The sequence below is a fragment of the Cupressus sempervirens genome, chromosome 6, assembly GCF_028749045.1.
Source record: "Cupressus sempervirens isolate cs-2001-9-10 chromosome 6, ASM2874904v1, whole genome shotgun sequence".
Classification (NCBI taxonomy): Eukaryota; Viridiplantae; Streptophyta; class Pinopsida; order Cupressales; family Cupressaceae; genus Cupressus; species Cupressus sempervirens.
Window position 1 is genome coordinate 628,143,248 of NC_143123.1, and position 8,934 is coordinate 628,152,181.

The following is an 8,934-nucleotide window of genomic DNA, read 5'->3' on the forward strand; positions in this document are numbered from 1 at the left end:
TTTAGATTATGTCTTCTATATTTCATCAACACTTACTAATATAGGTTTGTCACATAATGTAGCTTGGATAGTGGATTGGACAAGTATCCTTATCAAATCTTCTTCTTTAAGTGGATTAATGTTCTGAGTAGTATATAACTGGATAATAATAATATTTGACTTGTTGTTGGTGGAAGTAGGGCAAGGATTGGGTGAACCACATTAAATCTTGGTGTCTTGTGTTCTCTTATGTGCAATCTATTATTTTTCTAATATTGGTTATATTTTCATGTAATTATTATTTGTGTTTGAGGTTAATCTTGACAACTCTCTCCTTGGCTTAGTTTCTAGCTAAATACCTTATGGTTTCGCCTAGGGCTTCTAAGGAATTGGATTTTCCCTTTAGTGCTGATTCCATGATTCTTCCCACATACTCTACAAGATTTCAACTAGCATTCCTCAAGGTTTTATGAGGTTTCAACTGTGGAGAATCCTAGTAGACTTTTTTTGTCTAGACTGCCTAAAAAAAGCCAACAAGCAGCTTGTTTGCAGAAACATTTCTTTCTCACAAAAAATTGACTAAATGAAACTCCTACCAAAAAAAAACTCATTAAACACATAGTAGAAACTAAATTTCAAAAAAAAAATTTTACTCCAATCACATAGCAATTGAAAACTCAATTTCTCATTCCAACTATTATGCATTTGCTGATTTGCTATAAGATGTCGTACAATGCCAAAATTTTGAAATATACAAAAATTATTAAGAGGTATTCTTATAAATATTTCACACATAAATCAACCAAATACCAAGCATTAGTAACCTCCAAATAACCATTTTAACCAATCTTGCAATTTTGCAAGAAAAGTTACACTTTTTACAAAATTGTCAATATGCATTTTAGTAGTTTTGACTTGATAAGACCATACCACATGATTCAAAAACATGCATGGAAGATATATAGGTCATATTTTGACCATTTCCAAGTCTACCTATCCAAATTTTCTCATTTTTCCTCTAAAACAACTTTTCACACTTTTCACCTAATTGACCACAAATGCAACATACCTTAAGTATTTCCTGTTTCCCACACAAACTCATGACTCAATAATGAATCCTTATTCCTAACTACTAATTCTATGTCCTATCTAGGCTCTTAGACCCTTAGTTTCTTTTTAGGCTTCTTGGACTTGACTTAGGTTCTCTTGCACCATACACCCCCAATGAACTGAAAAGTCCTTCTAGGACTTTAAGAGGAAATGAGAGAAAGGTCAATGCCCTTCTTCTTAAAATATCCTTCTACAAACCAAGTATCCTCATACTTTGTTTTTTCATACCACTTGTTAAGATGCTTCATATAGGTCTTGTTCCTAGTCACCTTGTGCACTTTGGAACTTAGAGTCTTCTTAGCTTACAACTTGCTAGTAGATGGATTGGATAGGATTGCTACAACATCCTGTAGGTGTACATCCTCTACTAGATTGGAATCTAGAGTAGAACCCTTGTATGCTACTAGATCTTCCATATTGAAAGTAGTGGAGATCACCATATATTCTGGTAGATATTTACCCCATACCTGGCCATAATTTTGAATAGTTTATCCTTTATTTCCTCATCTATCTTGGATAGTTTATCCATTATTTCCTTAGTGAAGATAGATGTATCACTTAACTTGAAAAACAAAGACACAACATTATTTATAGATGTTTCAAATGTAGCAAGAATAATAGACAATTCTACATGGTCAATAGCTATCCTCTGTGCTACCTTCTCCAAAACTTTATTCTCAAATTTTATTTCTGCCCTTTGTAGAAGTTTTTCTTGTCCATTGAGCTACTCATTTTTATCACAAACAAATTCAACAATTTTATCCAAAATTGGTTGCTTCTCATCAAACTCAATACTTAGTGCATTAATAAATATTCCTTTTATGTCCTCGAGCACTTGATTTTCCTTTTTCCTTTCTTCTTTGAGCTTTTTTTGTTTAGCCCTCCTTTCCCATAGCTCACCTAGGGCTTCCATTTCTTTAGAAGTGAGGTTAGAGGTATCCCCATTTGGAATACCAATTTTCTCATCCAAATCAATTTCTTCTTTGTTACACTTTTCTATTAGAATAGTGAAAGGAACAATTTCTTTTCCTTTGCTCTTGAATTCTATGCTTGATTAAGGCTTAACCTCAACTTTCATTACACTTGATATGGAAACACTCAGTCTAGAAACAATATTTGAAATACTAGAAACAACAAAAAATATAGCAATACCAATACTAACAGTAGCAGTGCTTGAAATACTTTTTTGTAGCTCGGTGAAGCATAACGCTAGAATGATTAGATCTTGGTCCTTGGTAGATGAAGTGACAATAAATTCACTCATCATAACACTTAGTAATGTTGCTCTAGATATTGGTTAGGTGCTTGGTGATGCAATTTTTACCTCAATCAACTTGGTAAAAGCCTTCTCTATGCTAATTTGTACTAGGTTATTCTTAGCAAATGAGGAAAACATGCCATAACCTTTGTTGATATCTTCTTAGGATCAGATTATTCAATACTCTATATCTCAAGAGGATCACCTCATATTATTTCTTGATCCTCTTCTCCTTTAGTATCATCTCCTTTAGTATTATCAATATCCTTAGTTTCTTCATCATCATTTTCTTTGTCATCTTTTTCAATACCTCCTTCATCATCAATTTGTACAAATTGATCACTAGGTTTATGCAGCCCATAAATGTTCTTCCATGCAATAGTATTTGATTTCACAATAAATTCTATATCTCTGGATAGGATTAGGAATGCATTTAATCTAGGGACAAGCTTGTGTTCATTAGCCTTTAATGATTCCTTCACTTCCTTATCAGAAAGACTCGACATAAGTTCTCTGTAGTGCCTGCCCCTAGTTCACATTTCTGTTATCATTGTCAGATTCTTTTAGGCTGATTTTATGCTTTGATTAGTTTTAGAGATACTGTATTTGCAATATTATGATATTATTTCATGTCTTCAATTACAAATATATCGGTTATAATTGTTTAGTTGATTTCATTTCACATGACGTTAATGATGTTTTGATGATTCCTAGTTAGTAAATGTGGTTTCTTTCATAAAAATGTTAACAGGATGTCTTTAATGATGATTATGTTGTATTGATAGAGATGCATTATTACATGTACGCATTTGATGTTAGACTTGTGATTTTTACGACACTTAGCCCATACTTGCATGTGTATGGTGTGCGTGTTTATTTTATCTTTCTGTCTGACGTGTTTGATGTGGTTAAGGGAGGGAGTCGCAGTCATCTGCTAGTCAGGATCTACACGATGAACCACTCTCTACCATTGCCTATTTAGTTTAGATATAATTATAGACATGTACATGCTCATCTTTTATGCAGGATGCAGGTAGCGAGCATCGACTTTCCTGAATTGCCAAGATGAGCGTGCCCTATTACAAATACTCAAATGGTGAGAATGGGAAGATAATGATCAGGTCCAATCCTAGCCAATAGCCTAAAATACTTGTCCTGCAAGGAGGACTCATAACAGACTGTCTACCCTTTTTAAAACCTGGGAGTATTTTGTGCGTATGTTGTTTTGTGAGTCTTTGATGAATTTTCTGTTAATTAAGTCGAATTAAAATATTAAATTAATGATTTAATTTAATGGAAAATTATTATGACATTTTGAATATTTAATTATATTTAATTAAATGAGAAATTAATTAAATAAAAATAATTCAATTCAAAGATAAAAGTTATAAGAATAAATTTAGAACGTGATAATATTTATTTAATTTAATAATAATATATTTAGAGTTCATTTTTAAATAAATGCTAAATATTATTGTTATTTAAGTTAATAAATATTTATCGAATTAAACGTTCAAAAATAAATTAAGAAATAAAAAGATATTAAATTATGAATATGTTTTAATTTCGCATGAATGAGTTTTTAATATAAGAAATTAATTAAAAGATAAAATATGTGCACTTGATTAAGATATTTTAATAAAGTGCGCATGAGATTAAAGTTATAAATTTATTAAAGTAAAGTCAAGTGGAAAGTTAAATAAAGTAATTTAATGATTCACTCAACGTGCATGAAAGGTATAATAAAAGAATATCTTAATTAAAAAGAAAATTAATCGTGCATGAAAGAATTAATTAAATTAAATAATTATAATTTTAGAGTGGTGGTGAAAGAAACCCTAAAAGGTAATTAAATTCTATATTAGAGGGTTTTCGGGCCATTATTGCAGAGACAGGTTTTGGAGAGTGACTCAGAGGGTTTGGGAAAGAAAGGAATTTCTTGTGGCTTGAAGGATTTTGCGTAGGAATTTTTATCTTATTGTCAAAGTTTAGCATCAGTACGAGGTAGGGTTTGAAATTTCGTGAGTGCATATTCAATTAGAAAATATATGTTTGCTCCGTGATTGTTTGTATCGTTGAAATTACATTTTCTTTTATCTTAATTGTTTTTCCAATCTAATTGATTGAAAATTAGTGTCATTATTTATACAGAAGAATCATAGAGGAAATTAATTAAATCGCATAGGGTTTGAAGGAAAAGAAATTTTAAAATTTGAAATTTGAATGGTTGGTTGTGTCTTCCCTACAGACTATATTTGCAAATGGTATTTGAAAATAATAAATAAAAATAAAATAAAATATTGTGATTATTTATTATGCGGGAGTTCTATTGATAAATTGTTTGTATATAATCAAAGTGATTTAAAAGAAATATTAATAAATAAAATTTAAAGAATAAAATAAAATTGTGTTATTTATTAATTAAGAAATTGATATAAGATAATTTTTTTTTTTTAAAGAGAGAGAGGTTTTAATATATATATTACTTGACAAGGACATTTTATAAAGTTTTTAATAAAACAAAAAAAAAAAATTAAAAATTAAAATTAAAATTAAAATAATAATAATAATAAAATAACACTTACCTACCATTCGGCGACTCTCCCCATGCGATTGCAGAAATTGTAGTGTACTGTGATGAGTTGGGGGCGGCGTATTTAAAACTACCACATGACTGATTTAATCAGGCCGCATGACTTTTATAAAAGCCATGGCTTTTAATTAGTATGCAGAATGTTTTAGTTAAAGGTTTTTTTTTGAAAAGTATAAATTTTATAATGTTTGTTGTTAAATAAAAATGTTTTATTAATAATTTATATTATAAAAGGTTATTATCATTATTATTTAATAATATTATAATTGATATGTTTTATAAATAAACTTTATTATTATTTAATAATTGTAATCTATTGATAATTTTATTAATATTTAATAAGTTTATTAATATTTATTAATTTAATAACTCATTTTTAGAAGAGTAAGATTATTTAAAATAAATGTCTATCCTCTGATTATTTTTTTTAGAAATTGATTTTTATAATGAGGGTAACTTTATATATATATATATATATATATATATATATATATATATATATTTTTGAATTGAATAATCAGATGAGTTATTGGATGGAATAAACTAAGAATCTTATAACTTGAAACATACATTAAAACATAAACTAAAACTTTACCTTTGACTCTATTGTGTAATTTTAAATCAAGTGCAAACTATGAAACTGTACAGTTCTACTTGTACTGTCTATACTTTTGGATTTTGAGGTTGATTAGATGTTGGCCAGTCTAGGATGTACACCAGAGGTTTGTGAGATTTCTTGTATACCATTTTGTGGTTGGATGTTATGATGTGTCTTGTGATTCAAATTGAAGTTATATTTATGAGGTTTACTCTATGGAACATTTATGTGTACTTGGGTTTGGAGAACCAACTTGCTTTCAGGTTACCTATTAAGGAACCGAGTTTGATCTTTATGAGTGTTGTGGTATGGGACACAACTGTGGATTTATGTGCTTAGGAGAGGTTTTCTAGGTACATGACTTGGGAGTGGCTTGCATAGGGGTCTGGGATCCAAAGTGGTCAATGCCAGGGTAACCTAATCCAAGTTATGTAATAAGTGATAATCTAGTAATTAAAATTGTTTGGGGGGAAACACACTAAAAAGATAAGTTAGAGATATTTAATCCACCCATGCCTTGAGTGCTTGTATAGACTAAGGATGGGAATGGGACGAGTGCCTTGTCTTTTTGAGAGGGCTTTTTGGTTTCCATATGTGTGATGTTAAGGGTCCGGGGTTCAAAGTAACCAGTCCAGGGTAACTCAACACTTGAGGGTCTGGGGTCTATTAAGAGATCAGTCCAGGATAACTCAAGCAGCCATGTGATGACACTCCCTAGTATGTAGCTTGAGTCTCCTCTATAGATTTTGGGTACCTCTGGTAGTGTATTTACTGTTGAATGTTTTTATTGTGGTTATTACTTTCATTGAGGATGATTGGTGATTTATAGATGATGTACTTTTGACATGTGGCTTTTTGACTTGACGTGATTATCTTTCGTTGACTTTATCTTATAATCTTGATATTTGGTTTATACTTGGTTCATGTATGATGTTTGGTTATGTGGAGTTGGTATTGGATTGACTGTTCTTACTTTTGGATTATTTTATCTTCTTGAGTAGCATGTGTTACCTTTGAGGTAGTTTTGGCTATTAGGGGTACCTTGCCTAGGAATATTTTATGTTTGATAGCCGTTTGTGGATCGTTCATTATCTTCCCTGCATGGTGGGAGTGGAAGCCTGACTAGGTAACCACACGATCAGGAGGTAGTGTCTTCTTACCATTTGGGTTCCCCTTCACATTTCTAGCTATTGGATGTTCGTTACAAAAGATGTACCTTTATCATTCTTATTTCTTATCTTAGAGACTTCTTTTCAGATGATGTATATATGTTATCATGTATTCTGATGTATTGTATCTATTCTCACATACCCTGCGATATGTGCAGTGGATATTATTAATTGGATATACTTTCATTGTATTGTTTATACTTATGCATTTTCTTATGCAATTATGTATCTATTATTCCTTTATGATCTTGAGACATTGTACTTGGAACTTAAACTAATTAATTTAAAATTATTAAATGTGACTCAAAGTAAAGGAACCATTGAGGAATTGAAACTATATCTATAATTGATTATGTGTATTTGATGTGTATGTTCATGTTGCTTCCACATTAATGTTATCTTGATGTTGTTAAACCTTAAAAAAAAAAAATAGTTCAGTAAACATTGTAACATGTTAGGTTTATTTCTCTTGGGTTCCCAAGCGGGGCGTTACATTCTCTAAGAGCTTGCTCTTTGATGTCCTTAACAACATTCAATGTATCATCCCATTATGGTATAACTAACTTTAGTAAGTCATCAAAACCATTTGACTCAAATTGAAATTTCATTCAATATTCTTATTTCTAATTTGTAATTTGCATTTAATGTTCATTGTTCAATTTTCATGTATTTACTATTTAATATTTAGTATTTGTAATTTTTCTATTTTATATCTTAATAGTCTTATACATATTTTGATAACTACCATTTTAAGAAATATTTGTATATTATATAGTATACACAACACTACCCACCATTGTCATCCCCAAATTGAGGCCCTTTGCCCCCTCATCTTTGAAGCTTGTCTAGATGCCCCCTCACTCCACTATCCTCAATGAGTAGGGTTACTATGATTATCTCTCAAATAAGAATTATCTCTAATTAGGAATAATTCTTATTTCTTTTCAAATTTTAAAAATTGCCTTGGAAAAGTAGACATGAATGTTGTTGTGGAGTTTCTTTATTGTTATACCAATTATTGGACTCTCAAATAACTAGCTTTGGTTAGATACATAGTCCTTAATGTTATCTAGATTGTCCCAATTTTTTTTTTGTATGGCTCTTACTACTCCAAAAGGAGTCCTCCATGATTTGGACCATAAGGTGAAAAAAATTCTTAAGGAAGAAAGTTTAGACAAAGGAAATGACATTGGGTTAGTTATAATTAATGTTTTTAGTCTAATAAGTGGTCTTTTAGGTATACAAATTTTTCTTAATAATATAGATGTTGTTTTCCAATTGCATTGGAGGTAGTGTGGAGAAACATATTCTATGGGGGAGAATTATTAGGCTCAAGTAATTAAATATGAAGAATTATTCTTTAATTGTTGGGATATTTTTCCTTGCTAAGGACTCTCTAATATGGAAAACAATAAAGATGGGTAGTGGTATCATCAAAGATGGCCATTTTTAAACTATAGATACAACTGACCATACATATTTTTGGAATGATACATTGAATGAATATAATGTTCTTTGTGTGGAATTCTTAGATCTCTTGAAACTAAAATATGACTTTTTAAAAAGTTGACTAGGTTTGTTTTCTAGTTTTTATTATGTAGTTAACTAGGATGGTGAGGATTTAAAAATATAAACATAAAGACCTTTGGATAGATAAAAAATTATCTCTCATTAATCATTTAGCCTATATTTAGTAGTCTAGAAGGTGTCATTAGATTGATATTCAAATTTCTTTTGTTGAGTTTTAAAAGGTGATGGGGTGTACATGGTGAAAACTAGCTATATCATTGTTTGGAAGAAAATGTGGATGTTGAGAATAGTTTGATATTCCAAATGTTGTTCTAAGATTAATGCTTTCATGTACTTGTAACTTTAGATAATATTCTTCAATATTATCTATGGTAATGAGTTGGTGTTGGATTGAAACACATGTGTTATTTTCCTTCAAGATGAAAATCTTGGTGTACATCATTTAGCTTTCCACTTTGCCACATTTGTTCATCATTATAGTGAGCTTCATTATCAAAAAGACTTGACATAAGTTCTCTAAGAGCTTGCTCTTTGATGTCCTTGGCAACATTCACTGCATCATCCCATTATGGTATAACTGAATTTAGTAAGTCATCAAAATCCTTTGACTCAAATTGAAATTTGATTCATTATTCTTATTTCTAATTTGTAATTTGACACTTAATGTTCATTTTTCAATTTTGATGTATTTACTATC